This window comes from Erpetoichthys calabaricus, chromosome 4, assembly GCF_900747795.2.
Source record: "Erpetoichthys calabaricus chromosome 4, fErpCal1.3, whole genome shotgun sequence".
NCBI lineage: Eukaryota > Metazoa > Chordata > Cladistia > Polypteriformes > Polypteridae > Erpetoichthys > Erpetoichthys calabaricus.
Genome location: NC_041397.2, coordinates 38,012,675 through 38,021,316, shown reverse-complemented (window position 1 = coordinate 38,021,316; position 8,642 = coordinate 38,012,675).

Below are 8,642 nucleotides of genomic sequence, written 5' to 3'. Positions count from 1 at the left end.
GCAACGGCCCACCTGCCAAGTTGTTTTGCCTGCCTAAGGTAAAGTCATCCCTGATGATCGCAGGAATCGTGGGGTAGAGGGGTCCTTTCATCGGATTGGTTGGCCCAGCACTGACCAAATGGGGGGTGTGGCTTGATGACTGAGGTCTCCAGGACTCTAAACAAATTCCAATTCATATTATGTGATATGATCTACTGTTAAATTCTGCTCCGTACTTGTAAAATTTGTATTTTTATACTGTATTGAGGATTTGTTCTGTTCTGTGTATTGTATTGTATTGATCCCCTATTTTTGACACCCACTGCACGCCCAACCCACCTGGAAAGGGGTCTCTTTTTGAACTGCCTTTCCCAAGGTTTCTTCCATTTTTTCCCTACAAAGGTTTTTTGGGGAGTTTTTCCTTGTCTTCTTAGAGAGTCAAGGCTGGGGGGCTGTCTTGAGGCAGAGCTTGTTAAAGCTCATTGCAGCACTTCTTGTGTGATTTTGGGCAACACAAAAATAAATTGTATTGTATTGTATTGTATTGTATTGTATTGTATTGTATTGTATTGTATTGTATTGTATTTTATTACTTTCCAAAAATATAAATAAAAGGGTAATTATAAATAATTGTTATGTTTTGCTAAAATAATTTAAATATATTTTTAAAATGTATACAGCAAACTCAACTTAGTCATCATAATCAAATTTTTCCAATTTTCCATGATGTGCTCAATACAATTTCTTATTTCTTTGTTCAGTATGTGAATTTTTCTTACTATCTGGCACCACTTACCTGCTTTCAGTTTGCTTAGGCATGCCCTTGAACACTGCAGTTTTCCTGGCAGACCTTCGCTTAGGTGTGCACACATACAACCTGAATTTTTCAGTTTCCATTTTAGGGCTTGTAATCATGTTGATTACTTAGATATAGTACAATTTAGCACATTACCCATTGAACAAAAATTGAAAATGTATCAATGTCCTTTTGCATTTCTGCTTTTTGTGTTGAGTATTTCATGTTGTTGAGATATCTTTTTATACATTCCTTAGAAATTGTACTGTATGATTGTAACACGATGACAGATCTTTACTTTGTGTACTTTTTGGTATGGCTTTATTTTGGTAACATTTTGCCATCATTGGTACTGGTAGCTTAATACATTGTGAAATTGTCTCTCCCTCTCTTCATCATGAAAGGTTTACTGGAGGCTGTCTCCTTCATCGGCCACTGTCTGATGCTAGCACCACTGCTTCAGTCTTACAGCTCATTTTTTTCTGTTTTGTCCACTGCTTATCCATTTTTGTCACTGGCTCTGCTTTACATTGCTCACTTGAGGTCTGATGCACAGCGAATCCAAGCCAGGATCCTTTCCGAGACACAATGGCAGCCATGTACTCAGATCCATGGATTTAAGCAATGGGTCTTGTTGTTCTTGCTGCTGTTTAAGTTCTTAGTCAACTCTGTCTTTAACTCTCACGCACAGTCACACAAATTACATGGGTTTTCAGGATGATTTCACGCCTGCTAGCAGCGTCTCTCTACAAAGTCCATTTGGTCCCACCAGAATTTTCAATCCAAAACACCACTAATTTAAAGCATAAATTAAATTATGAATGATTTACTACCATTCACTTTTTATGCCTATTTAATGTCATTTACAGTTACAGGTAACATATTTCATTCATTCAGTTTATATATATTTATAGTTCATATATACTGTATTTATAGTGTGCCACCTCCAGTGCTGAGTTATGGAGGGAGTTGGGGGGTAGAGGGCTTTAAATCCTGTTTTGACAGCAGCAGAAGCACAGAGAAAACAAACTTTGAATGGAATGACATCCCCTTGGCACAACGTTGGACACAATGGAATAAATGTTATTTACTAATTTAATCTACTTTATTTGTCTTTACATTCCTGCTAAATCTCAAAGTACCTACATAGACATCAAAAGAGTGGGAAAAATCAATTGAAATGGCAAGAAAGGTGGGATTTAAAGCCAGAACTCTACAGCTGCGAGAGAGCAGCACTAATTACTTCATGTCATGCATATCTCTAAACATATTTCATAATGTCAAATAAACTCAAGTTAGCACTATTTTATTTATTGTGGCACGAGCCTGGATAATGAAAATATAATATTAGCATACTCGTAGGATTCAGACTACAAAGAATTCAGAAGCTTTAGTCTAATAGTATTTTCTGCTTTTTTACAACCATCAACTGGACAGATAAACATGTAATAGTGTATTGACATTACTGTGTAATGTGAACAAGCAAATATGTCAAGAAATATTAAATCATATACAAAACTAATGGTAGGCTCTGGCAAAAAAAAAAAACACTCCATTGCTGACATGCATTTTGAGAAACTGGGTGCTGCAAGATTTGAGAAAATTTTTGATTGTATGGTACAGAACAGAATGTTGACAATCATTCAGAGAGTTGTAAGTTTTACCATATTCACTTAAAAAAATAGAATCTTAAAATATGTAAATTATTAGATCACTTCCTAACAATTTAGGTTCAGTATATTCTTCCAATGTGTTCTGATTTCTTCCACTGTTACAGTATATAAATATTATATTGAGATCAATAATAACTGTAATAAAGTATGATTAATCTTAGTGACTATGATAGAATATATCAGATACACTGAAATAGAAGACACCCCTTCAACTACTGCAACTGAAAGGACCCACTCAACAGACCACCACAAAACCTGCCACAAAAATATATATTTAATATTACTAGGGGGCTCCTCCCACTGCTCGCTTTGCTTGCCCACCCCCGGGTTTGGTTTACCGGATATACAATTTAAAGAGATTGTTATTTTCATGGGAATTGTTACATATGCATTATTTTCACTTTTACTTTAAAACTTTTGTAAAAACAATACTTTATTTCCAGCCCCGGGCGTGGTTACATCTCTTTCTTGCAGGACGTATAATATTTTCCTAGGTTCATCACCCCAGTTCACAACACATTACAGGCAAGACTGAAAGGCAGATACTTGGAAGTGTTTCATAGTTTTGACTGGGCAAGATAAGTGTCTGGGAGTAAGCTGGTTGGACCTAGATGTTTGAGTACCAGCTGACCACAGTTTACCAGCAAGGCCAAAGAAAATGAATCCTTTAAAACAAGAGGGTTTGAGAAAGTGGTTGAGATTTTATTGGGAAATTAGTAAAATGGAATGCCACACAGGTGTTATGATGATGAAGAGTATAACGGTATTTGATAGTGTCACAATGCTAACAGTGTTCAAGTTGGAAACAGTGTAACCCGTTAAATCTGGTTCCCAGATAAAATCAGTTTTGGAGGTGTTTCCTGCCACCCATGGCAATAAGAAAGAAGAATCGTCCATTTTGTTGGCCTTTTAGGATGCAGTTTTGCTGTATTTAATTGTTCGATAATGAAGTCCATTACTGTGCTGAAACTGTCGCGGTGCTACTGAGAAAACACCACAAAGCCATTAATAAAGATACGCTGAGTGCCTCGCCAAGCACAGACTCAGGTAGAAATACCACAAACACTGAAGTCTCAAAATGTTTCATTATTATTATGTGAACACCACGGCAGTTTCGCTCAATTTGCAATAAATTGTCCAGGGACAATGCCAGTCTCCAAAAAAGGTTATTTCAGTAGAAAGATTGATAACACTTTATTTGTCCCCAGGAAGAAGTTACAATAGTTTGTAATTTCAGCACAGAGTCAGGTGACGTTAAACAAAGGATTTTTTTTCTGGCTGGCAGCTACACCTCCACTATTATGTGGGGAATCATATATGTCAGTGATCTAGTGATGTCAGATAATTTTTAAGATGTTTCAAGGTTAGAATATTAGTCAGAAGTTTAGTTTTTCAAGTTAGATAAGAAGTGTGTAAATAAATTACTTATTTTATGCATTACTACAAAGATGTTCAGTCCTTTGTTTGCTAACCCTGGTTACCAGCCTGTTTGCGTCAATCATTTATCACAATTAAAATTTATGTATAGTCGCTTTGGGATGTGCTGAAAACAGTCTCTATAAAAAGGTATAGAAGTGCTTATTTAATATTACCTGGGAAGTACCTTCTTTTATTTCAATAACATGACATAAGAAAATTACACACATATTTTTTCACATAGCATTATAGGAGTTTATGAATATGAATACCTTGTATCTCTATCAGAACATCTGTTTTCAGTGTACACATACGTACAACAATTGAACACATGCAAGCAAATGCATCAGAGAAGAAATCCTAATTGACCTTGTTCTTCAAAAAAGGAGCGTTGAAGTCAACCCCCAGTTATATTCTCTGTGACTAATCTACAATGATCAACTATAGATGGGAGGATGCATCCAGCTCTATGACTCAATTCAGTAATAAACTAATGTCTTTTACATGTGCAAACTATTAAGAATTCTGACCTGAGAAGATGATGTTCAGCTTCATAAAAGCAATTTGAAGTTTGTCTTTTTAATAAAGTAAGGCTCCAGTTTTAGTGGAAGAATGCCCTCTAAATGTAGGTAAAGGTGTTAAAAAATTAATATCCCTGTCTTACTGGTTGCTCATTATGCAATTCACATCAGACTTCCTCATTAGTCAGTTTTTGTCTTTTTAATCATTAAGGTGAGGCTATAGGTAATACAAACATTTAATAATATGTTTAGGCATTATTCTATGAGAAGACTATATTTTGCTGTCATTCATAATATATCTCTTTACTAGTTATACAAAATAAGTTTTTGTGTAGCTGGCAGTGATAAAAAGAGCATGCAGATACAAGGTCAGGGGTTTAAAGGCTCTTGTCTCCTTGGCTCCACCTTAAGAAACTGCTCTTTCAACTTTGTTTTGTCATGTGGATGATGCAATTTAACATCTAGTGTGTCAATGATTTTCGTCACATGAAATGAAAGATGCAACTCTGACTCTACATGCTGGAAATGTAAGAGTTGATATATGAATGCACATTAAAACCCAGAGCATACAATATCTTTCTTTATATTACATAGTAGCTATCCCCCATGGGTCCGCCCACATAGTAATGAAACAGGACAAACTTTAAAAATCAATAAACAAACAGGTATCGCTAGCTAAGCAGAGGCAAGGTACACTCAACACATAGCCAGAGGTAGAGCAACTTGAATGGAGGCTGGCGCGTGAGTGAGGAGGGCCCCGCCCAGCTTACACTTCCCCCTCCCCTCTGCCCGCAGCCTTTGTCTCGGATTAGCACGAATAAATTGCTCCTGCAAGCGAACTATAATACTTAGCGCAATGAGAGAAGTCACAAAATCACCCGGAATATTCAAGCAAATGTTACAAAAAAAAAACTTATCTAAATTTGTTAAGTAGTTCTCTCGTGAAAAGCGGACAGACAGACTGACAGACGTTGGGTTTTATATATATATATATAGAGAGAGATTAATCAAGTGACAATATAGATAGTTAACAAGCATTAGCTACTATGGAATGTCATTTTCTATGGAAAAGAAGAAAAAAATACATCTAAGAAGTTGTCCATTAAAGTGTTTAATAGATGACTAATTATTTATTGTCAAGTGTTCTCCGCTTATAGTTATTACTTAGTGGTTCTCAGCCCCAGGGGCTGTGGCCCACTATGGGACCTCAGTAAACTTTCAGTGGGTTTGCAAGATGACTGAAAATAATGATAGAATAGTAGCAGAATACTCAAACCAGTAAAATTCAAGCTACAGTATTGCTGTTAAATTTACCTGTTTACAGCAGATTGCTTTATCAATATCCAAAATATATTACATCCTGTGTTCAATAACTGTTATCTTCCTCAAACACCCTGTTTTTTATATATAGATAGTATCCATATAAAATTTAGGAGGGTGGCATTTACACCTGGCATTAAACTGTCTGCTCACATTTATCTGTGATGTACTAATGTGTAGTAAAAATGGGAACAGCTAGGCTGCTCGAAATGACCCAACAAGAAAAAAGTGAAAACAAAATAGCATGACACATTGCCATTAAGAAACTTTGTGTTTTACAATGGATACCAAAAACTTGACAGTCTCATGAAGGAGTTACCTTTTCACTCAGGGCTGGCCATCCTTCCATGAATTACCTGACTGCTGACATTGCCCTACAAGACCCTTTTGTCTTTTCTATTGACTGGACTGTTGTATATGGACAGAAATCACATTTACATTTCTACTTGTTTTAAATGCCTCTGTCACTTAAGGAAACCATACAGTGCTAAATCCAGATGTCTACAGAGAATAATTTGTATTTTAAAAATTACTTTTTTTTTTTTTTTCAGAAATACATAATCATTTTGTTTGTAAAATTTAAAGTAATACTACACCCAAAAATGATATACTGTATATCCCAGTCATTTGTTGGTCAAGTGTCATGTCTTCAATTCAAAATATCCTTCCCGTAAATCTTTGGGATTATCATTTATGTTTGAACTAAAAACTCAGGAAGTAATTATTTAGCAATATTTTTAGGTAAAAAAAAATGAATTTTGCATGTTTGGAGCAAGCGACTGGATTGTGCAACATGAGTAATGTAAGTTTTTTGTTTTTCTTTTTTCCATGGATGCTTTTCACATTGTTTGCCATTGTACAGCACTGGCGACCATGGGATTCTATACTATATTATACTGTACTATACTATACTATATGCAGTGACAAACTCTTTATTTTAGTAATTGCTGATCATTATTTATCCCTATAAAATGCCAATTTTTTACATGTTATGGAAATTCACATACTAGTAAAAATAAATTTTATTTATAACAAACTATACACAGACTGTTTTTGAAATTGCTTCTTATTGAGTTGTGCTTTAAAAATGTAGGCAGTGTAATTCACTAGTAGCAAATATGCTTTGTTTGTAAATGTAAATTAAAAATCAAGCACCTTTATCAAAACTGGATCAAAAATGTAAGAGGGCCTGTGTAAGGGCTTCTCACATATTCTTGTTTTTTTCCGGGGGACCTTGTAGGAATAAAGGTTGAGAACTACTGTTTTAGACAACCCATCTGTCCAATGAAGCTTCTAAAGGCAAAATGCTACGATAGAAATTGAAATCTTTATTAAGTTGTAACCCTAACCTTGACCTTAAAACTTTTTGGACTTGTATTAAATTTTCCAAAGCTTTTTCTTAGTATAAGTTTTATATTTGAAAATGTATTTACTACACTATGGCAGTGAAAAGCAAAAATTGGAAATTAATTTATTTGAAGAAATTCTAAAAATTCATATATAGAAATATACCCTTGCATTTTATTCAATAAATAAATAAAACAAAACTAACGAAAAGTAGTAATAACAAAAAAAAGACAACAAATTATGACTTTAAAAGAAATTCATGCTTGTCCAGGCCATGCTAAAGTTGTGTTTGGTAAGTAATTTACTGTAGTTTTTTTTTCTTTGATATTATTGAAAACTCTATTCTAGTCCTACAAAACTGTCTACAATAAACCTCTCTTAAATACACAGAAGTTGCATTAAGACCTTTTTAAGTTCACTTCAGTTCAATTTACTGTCTATATAATACATTTTATTTCACACACGTAAATTGTTATTCTTCTTTACCAGTATAATGCACTTTAAAAAAATCAAAATAAAATGCAATGCAGAAACACACAATGCTGAATACAAGTCATGCAATATTTACATAAGTATCCCACAATAATAAATCCACTCAAGTTGGCTAAATATGATCTTAATATTTTGTGTGGCCAGAGCCTATAAATACTTGAAAATGTATGACTATATTAAGATAAGGCCAGAGAAAAGAGAAAAAAAATTACATTCTATACAGATTCCATCTGTCCTTGGCTAGCTAGTCATCCATCTTCTCACTATGATTCCAAAGTATACCACCGTGCAGACAAATATTAATGGCTTTCAGTGGAATACTGTTAAGATATGACTTTGAGTCTACTATTGGTAATAGCAAAACCATATTAAGGTCACTTTACAAGGTCATTAGAGATAACTTTAAACATAACATTATCAAGATGGCAGTGACATCTAGTACCTTCTCAAGTGCAAAAAAAAATTGACACGTTACATAAAGCTTTCAAAATAAAGCAAAATTTATGATTTGAAATAATCTGCAAAACTATCTATACCACCATTCTGAAAAACTGTTATAGAACATATCTAGTACAGGTGAATAGAATGTTGTCACTGAGAAAGGTTTTCTTAGCTAAAAAATACCCACTTCAAGTGCCCTAATATATCAAGTATTATGCCTTTGAGGCAGGTGTTTAAAATATTTAATATATATAGTGTAACAAGCTCCAGAACCTCAGGGGGACATGATATACCTTGAGAAGCTGGCTATGAAGCAGCCCATTAAAAGCAGACAAGAAGGGGTGTAGGCATAGAACTTAGAAGAACACATCTCCTGGACGCTGAAGCCCATTGGCTCGGAGTTCACACTGCCAGCGAGCCTCATATTGGACATTAGATTTAGGCTGGCTTGCAGAGAGCCAGGGTAATAGTGTGGCATATGGATTGCCTCTGACCCCAGGTGATGGCATAGCTGGGTGGCGTGAATAAGGGGACAAAGGGACTTGCAGCTGGGAGTGTGTGGCGCCTCTGAAAATATGAGTGGTGGACGGAAACAATGCTGAAGATACCAACAGTCATTTTGAGGGACACTCAGCAGAAATCAGTGATAAAAGGCTA